Source organism: Erinaceus europaeus, chromosome 3, assembly GCF_950295315.1.
Source record: "Erinaceus europaeus chromosome 3, mEriEur2.1, whole genome shotgun sequence".
Taxonomy (NCBI): domain Eukaryota; kingdom Metazoa; phylum Chordata; class Mammalia; order Eulipotyphla; family Erinaceidae; genus Erinaceus; species Erinaceus europaeus.
Window position 1 is genome coordinate 83,842,072 of NC_080164.1, and position 8,042 is coordinate 83,850,113.

General features: G+C 42.7%; 1 pseudogene; it reads left to right on the forward strand.

Annotated features, from left to right (window-relative positions):
* The first annotated feature begins 1,257 nt into the window (after positions 1-1,257).
* LOC132537780 (U2 spliceosomal RNA) lies at positions 1,258-1,368 on the forward strand (annotated as a pseudogene).
* Positions 1,369-8,042: the final 6,674 nt, after the last annotated feature.

Consider the following 8,042-nt stretch of genomic DNA (forward strand, 5'->3'; position numbering starts at 1 on the left):
CAAGTTCATGGTAAATTCACCTTTACCCCATTTTGGATGGAGCTTGAAGATAAAATGTTAAGTGAGATAAGTCAGAAACAAAAGGATGAATATGGAATGATTGCATTCATAGACAGAAGTTGAAAAACAAGATCAGAAGGGAAAGCTGTAAGCAGACCTTGGACTGGAGTCGGTATATTGCACCAAAGTAAAAAGACTCTGGGGGGGGGAGGGAGGGAGTAGGAGTAGGGCAGGGAGCATTTGAGTCTTGAAACATGATGGCAGAAGAGGACCTAGTGGGGTTTGAATTGTTATGTGGAAATGTTATGCATGTACAACCTATTGTATTTTACTGTTGACTGTAAACCATTAATCCTCCAATAAAGAAAATTTAAAGATAAAACTAAAAGGAAACAAAATAAAACAAATAGGAAACAAACAAACAAACAACTATCTGAGCCTTCAGGGTGGAGCTCCAGAGAAGCAAAACAACAGTTTTAGGGCCTGACACCAGCCTTGGGGACCAATTGTGCTCTGGAACTGAATTGTCTGAAGGTGCACTCTTCACCATGCAGCTGGGAGAGTGTCCATGACTGAACAGGCTCTTGTCTCAATCTCCTGGCCAGTCAGTGGAGAGAGCCACCCTGGGAAGGCTCTTGCCAGCAACGGGTGAACCTCTGCCATACGCATCAAGAACCCTACAACAGGAAAGTCCAATGGCCTGTACAGTACCACACCCATGATCTTGGGGGTGGCTATCTCTGGGGTTCTTGGAAAATATACAGGGGCATACACATGTGTCTGAAGGGAAGGTTTCATGAGTTGAATTCTAAATGTGGGGAGTTAATATATAGGGTAGGCAGAGGGCTGGGAGGTGAAAGCACAAGTACAACATGAGGACCCTAATTCAAACCCCCAGACCCCACCTGGAGAGGTGGAGTAGTACTTACTGCAAGTGTTTCTTTCTCCCTCTCTCTCTCTCTCTCTCTCTCTCTCTCTCTCTCTTTCTCTCTATCTCTCTATTTCCTCCCTTTCTGTTTCTTGCCCTCTATCAAAATAGAAAGACAAAAGAAAAAAATGACTGCTGGGAACAGTGGAGTAGTACAGGTATCAAGCCCCAGTAATAACCATAGTGATAACACACACATATACACAAACATATATATGATAGAGGCTTGAACAATTCTTAGAAAAATAACAATTATTCTTTTGTTTGTATTCTGCACTAATAAAAACAAACAAAAAATGTTATCTAGTCTATACAGAATAGATTTCATCACCGCTTCTCGGCCTTTTGGCTAAGATCAAGTATAGTATCTTTTCTTATCAGAATAGATTTTATTTGAACAGAAAGCTCAGTGGTTACAGTGACCTTAAAGAATACTCTCTCAGCCTGAAGGCTTACACAGCTGGGTTATCAGAGCACAAGAGGCAAGGTCTGTGAGGTGAAATTCTCCAACTCCCAAGTGGTGTGAGCCTTGCTTTGGATATTACTGTACCACTATAAAACTCACTTGCTGAAGACCTGTGCCCAGCATGGAGATCTCTGGAGATGGAAACTTTGGGAGGTCACTAGGGTTCAGAGGTCATGAAGATGGGGCCCAATGACAAGGTGAGTGCTTTTCCAGGAAGACACATCAGACAGTTTGCAGTCTCTCAACATTCACTACTTGAGAACATAGCAAGAATGTGGCTATCTGCAAGTCAGGAAAAGAGCCCTCACCAGGAAACCCAGTCTCTTCTAGATCTTCGACTTCTAGATTCCAGAACTCTGAGAAGTAAAGTTCTATTATTTAAGCCACTCTGCCTATGATATTTTGTTGTGGAAATTGAAGGATTCTTAAGACAAGCCTTTCTTGTGGTCCGGGAGGTGGTGGAGTGAAACAGCCTTGGACTCTCAAGCAGGAGGCCCTGAGCTTGATCCCTGGCAGCACATGTGCCAGAGTGATGTCTGGTTCTTTCTCTCTTCTCCTATCTTTCTCATAAGTAAATAAATAAATAAAATATTTTTTAAAAAGACAAGCCTTTCTTTTCCAGGAAAGAACAAATCACACAAAGTCAGGAAAAGTGAGTCTGAGCATAACAATATGGATGTTTTTCTAGAAGGCAGAAGATGGAGTTCAGTGTAGCAAAGGCATTCTAGATAAAAAGCAGTGCTTCTGGTGGTGAAAATGGTACCCCTCTTATCCTATGGTCTTGTCAATATTTATATTTTACAAATAAAAAATTTAAAAAACCTAAAAAAAAATATAAAAGCAATGCACATGGTGTCTTGGTGTCTGTTGGGCTTGGGGCTATTGGTAGCCATAGACTTACAGATGGCAAGAATGAGGAGAGGAATAACCTTCAAGTCTTAGTTATTACAGGCAGGCCCCTGAAGGCATTGTCCTAATATGATGCTGAAGCTGAAAAGCACAGAAATTGTTGTGGGTGCATCCTTCCAGGACTCAAAGCATTGATCACCAAGAATTGTGCATTTATACCATCACTGAATGGGAAGTGAATCTGGAAAACACCAGAGGAAGCCAGGTGTTTCACTTATCTGAGAGAGAAGAGGAAAAAAAGAAAGACACTTGGAAGTGGTAATAGGAAAGGAAGTGAGGGCAGGACTGTTAAAAGATGGGGAATAGGGAGTCGGGTGGTAGTGCAGTGGGTTAAGCTCAGGTGGCACAAAGCACAAGGACTGGCATAAGGATCCCGGTTTGAGCCCCTGACTCCCCACCTACAGGGGAGTCGATTCACAGGTGGTGAGGCAGGTCTGCAGGTATCTATCTTTCTCTCTCCCCCTCTATGTTTTCCCCTCCTCTCTCCATTTCTTTCTGTCCTATCCAACAACAATGGCATCAATAACAACAATAATAACTACAGCAATAAAACAAGGGCAACAAAAGGGAATAAATAAATAAATAAATAATAAAATAAAACATTCAAAATATGGGGAATATAGATATATAATTATAGAACCATCCCATGTCAGTGACCTTGGAAGAATTTCTGCAATTTTCAATGGAGGGGATGGTACACAGAATTCTGGTGGTGGGAACTGTATGGAATTGTACTCTTGTTACCTTGCAGTTTTGTAAATCAATATTAAATCTCAAATAAAAAGAAGAAATTACTGAGGGTGAATCAAAGAGACCTCATCTCACTAGCACAGCATCTCTCAAATCACTGGTGATGTCATGTAGGCATTTCTCTGCCCCTCAGGAAGGGCATAGAGAAAGGAAAAAAAGATTCTAGAGATCAGTCAAGAAGCAAAACTGTATTCAACACCTCCAGAAACACCCAAGGAAAACCAGACATGTCCCAGACAGGGTTTAGTGTTCATGGAGAAGGCAGTCCTGGGGGCTTCCTGACCCCCAGCAGACTTGTTAAAGTGCCAGTGCACGTCTACGCCCACAGACTGTTGAAGGGTTGGGCCCCTTTTAGGGAAGTAGGGGTCAGGTCACAGGACAGTTTTTCTAGACAGCAGTAGAAGCAAGTAGGGGGTTCTTGACCTGCTATTTTGCTTCATTTGGGAAAAGATTGTCTTGTGGGTCCAGAGCAGACATAGCATAAGCAGAAAACACAAGACAGCCGCCGCAACAGCTGAGACCGCTTATCTCAGAAGGAAGAGACAGAGCTCTCCCTCAGCAAGCAGAGGTGGCAGCAGGGACAGGATGTGAGGCCTAGAATATTAAAAAGACAAAAAGCACAACTCTATGAACCCACATATTGTGGGTACTTAGGGCACAAACACAGCCCAGTGAATAATACTATATACACTTGTGCACACACTAATCAGTTTTTCTCTCTCTCTCTCTCATCCACTTCCTTTCTCTTTCTTCTTCCTTCCTTTCTTTTCTTCCTTCCTTTTCTTCTTTCCTTCCATACATCCATCCTTTCTTCCTTCCTCCCTTCCTTTCTTTCTTTCATAGAAAGTATGAGAGATACAGAGGGAGAGAGACAGAGAGCAGGGGAGACACCTGCACCTCTACCACTTTTGAAACTTCTCCTCCTGCAGGTGGGGACCAGGTATATGAACCTGGATTTCACTAATGATAACACATGTGCTCTACTGGGTGTGCCATCACCTGGTACCCAGGTCGGAAGTTTTAGTGAGCACTGCTCTGGAAGGCTTTCATCACTGTCCGTATGTACCTCCTTCTGTTTTATAAATATTCTCTCTCTCTCTCATCCTTCAATTAAGAGAATTTGACCAGCTAAATGAATGCACAGGACATCAACATGAGCCAAAATTGTGTGGTTCCTATATAGCTTTTGAATACCCCACATATAGACATATAGCTCACACACACACACACACACACACACACACACACACACACACACGAGAATAATTGTGTCCAATTTTTATTTTATTTTATTTTATTTTTTGCCATCAGGGTTGTCACTGGGACTGGGAGCCTGCACAACTTCATGGCTCCTAGAAGCCATTTCTGCCCACACTTCTCCCACCCCTTAGTTATTAATGGAAACAGAGAGAAAGAGAGAAGGAGAGAAGGAGAGAGAAAGAGAGAGAGAGAGTCCAAAGGGAGGTTGAGTCATCCTACTCTGTCACTCAAGGAAGACTGGTCCTGAAATGAGTACAGCCTAGAATGTCCCTAGCTGTGACCATGAACTGCAAGCGCAGACCAACAGGGTAAAAACTCAGGTAAAAACTATGGAAGTCATAGGCCCCTAGGGACATATCTGAAACAGACCTCCTCACGTTTCGCCTCATATTTTAACTAATGAAGTTAAAATAAATTTAAGAGAGAGAGAGGGGGTGGTGGGGGAGTGAGAGAGGGAGAGGGAGAGGGAGAGGGAGAGGGAGAGGGAGAGGGAGAGGGAGAGGGAGAGGGAGAGGGAGAGACCTGAAGCGCTACCTCATCACTTATAAAGCTTTCTCCCTGCCGATGGGGACAGGAGGGTTGAATCCAGGTCCTTGTACATGATAATGTGCACTCCACCTGGTACACCACCACCAAGCTCCTCGGTCTCCAAGTCTGTTCTCATTCCTTCAGTAGATAACTTTCTGGAAAGCAGACCCACAAAGACCAGGTAGCAATATGTCATATTTCAAAACTGGATTGTAAAGAACTGTTTGGAAGTTGGGTCCTTACTGGGCTCCAGTTCTTGAGCTTAGAATTTGCATGAGCTCCTACAGATGACACTGTGCATCACAGTGAACACTTGAGGCTGAGGGATTTTTTTTTTTCCTCTGCAGAGTTTTGGCTCAGCATAGAAGTTATGCCAGGGCCCCTCCCTTCAGCACACAGAGCTACAAGCCTTGACAAGCAGACTCCCACCCATCTTGACAACTGACAAGTAAACCCGGAGAAAATCACCCAGCAAGCTGCTGAGCTCTGCTTTCCAAAAGGGTTTGCATTCCTCTGAGACACTGGTCTGGTGTTAGGTTTACCCTTGAATCTCTACACGTTTCCAGGGATTCAGTGTTGCACTGTTGTTCAACACAGGAGAAATTCTTCAGTCAAGCATGAAAGACAATCTATTGTCTTTTAGGATTGCATTTACATTCCTTGTCTAACGAATGTCACTCAGGTGAAAATGTGGTTTATTTATTTGAAAAAAAAAAAGGAGGGAAAAGAGGAAATAGGTAAATAGACAGACAGACAGACAGACACACACACACACACACACACACAGAGAGAGAGAGAGAGAATCGGAGCATCACTCTGGCACATGTGATGTCATGGATTGAACTCAGGATCTCATTCTGGAGAGTTCAGGTTTTACCTACCGCACCACCTCCTTGGCTACACAATATACAAAGTTGTTTTGTTTAAGTTCCAAATTTTTCTTTTTTAATTTTAATTATACTATTATTATTATTTAGTAATTTGATAGAGACAGAGAAACATTGAAAGGGTAGGGGAAAATAGAGAGGGAGAGAGAAAGAGACATACCTGCCGCACAGCTTTATCATTTCATGATCTATTTGCCTCTGCAGGTGGGGACTGGGGGTTTGAACCCAGATCCTTGCATATAGTATCATGTATAATCAGCTGGATGCACCATTGCTCAGCCCAAATTTACAAAGTTTTGACCTCTGCAATTGCCTTCATTTTATCTCTAATATGTCATCCACAAAGCTACAAGAGTAAGATTTTTTTCTGTAATTTTTTTGGACAGGTCCCCTTCAACTTGTTTCTTTCTTTTTATGAGAAGCTACCTTTTAAATTTTTATTTTATTTTTATTATTTTTTAATATTCTTTTTTTCTTTTTATTGTATAGGACAGAGAGAAGTTGAGAGGGGAGGGGGAGATAGTGAGGGAGAGAGACAGAGAGACACCTACTGAACTGCTTCAATGCTTGTGAAGTGACACCTCTGCAGGTGTGGAGCTGGCAACTCAAACTGGGATCCTTGCACGGGTCCTTATGCTTCAAACTATGTGCGCTCAACCCGGTGTGCCATCGCCCACTCTCCTCAATATGTTCCTCTGTAACTTCCTTTGACCCAGTAATCGGATAGTCTTGAGTTGTATTTAGCAATCTTTTGTTGTCATCTCTGCAGACACTCTTCCCCTTCTTTCTCTGCCATTTCCTTTGACTTCCTTATTTCTCTGGCATTCAGCTTGGGAAATACAAGAGGTGAGAGAAGCATATCTGACAGGCTGTTTTCCACACAAGGCTTCTCTTCAAGTCTGAGGGTGGGGACTTCCATATTGCCTCAACCCCAGCCCGACTTTTACCACCTATGCTAGCTGTCACCCCCAACAAGGGCTGGAGAAAGAAGAGCTTAGAATGAGTAGAAGTACAAATGGTACTCAGTACAATGACCATGGTGAATCCTTTCTTCCTCTGACCTTTTGAACAGACAGTCTTTGTCTCAATTCTAATTCCACACTCCAGGTGACTCATGACTGGGCAGATTCCTCCTGGCTGGTGCCAGCTAGCTCTGAGATCCAGGGACATACCCCCACACACATACACCACCTCCCAGGCAGGAAGAGGAAAGTATTAACAGTGATTATTTAGCAGAGTGAGCAGAATAGCCTGCAAATGGAGGCAAACAAATAAAACAATATCAGTTAAATGCTCTTTGGAAAAGAAAGAAATAAATAAAGCCCGCCTCCCTACAAAGTGCTATACCTTACTTTGGGGAACCTCTCCCACAGACCCTGGCAGGTGATTCTGAAACATTCTATTTCAGGGGCTGGTTTTAGTCCTTTTACAAAGGTCTGAGTTACATTAGTGAAATATGGTGGGAATTGTGTGGAGTTGTACCACTCTTATCTTATGGTTTTGTCAATGTTTCCTTTTTTTATAAATACGTGTTTTTATTTACTGTTGTACAAAGACAGAGAGAAATTGAGAGGGGAGGGGGAGATATAGATGGAGAGAGATAGACACCTGTAGACCTGCTTTATCACTTGTGAAGTTTCCCCCCTACAGATGGGGACTAGGGGCTTGAACCTGGGTCCTTGTGCATTGTAATTTGAGTGCTTAACCAAGTGTGCCACTGCCTGGCCCACATTTGTGAAATATTCTTATATCTGATAACTTTTTTTTTTTAATAAATAAATGAGTCCTTTGCTCTGGTGCAATACATCACACTCAGTTCAAGTTTCACCTTATTTATTTATTTTCCCCAGAGCTCTGCTCAACTCTGGCTTATGGTGGTGCTGGGGACTGAACCTGGGACCTTTGTGGCCTCAAGCATGAGAGTCTTTTTTCATAACCATTATGCTGTCTCCCCAGCCATTTATGATTTCTCTTACTGTCTTTGCTTCTTAGGTTCCACTATGATCAAAGAAACTGCGGGAAAGAAAGAATAAGTATGGGATGGAGGGGACACTGAGGTCATAGGACAAGACTGTGGAAAGGACCTAGGCTGGGGGAACGGGTGTCTTGCAGACACCTATCACAGGAAGATATGAAGTGTACCTATGTATAATGAACTATATACAGTAAACCCATTGACCTCCCAGTAAAATGGAAAATAAATAAATAAATAAATAAATAAATAAATAAATATGAGGGTCGGTGAAATAGTTCACCCAGACAGCAGACTGCTTTGCCACATGCAATTTAAGATGCCATTAAAGGGACTTCAGGA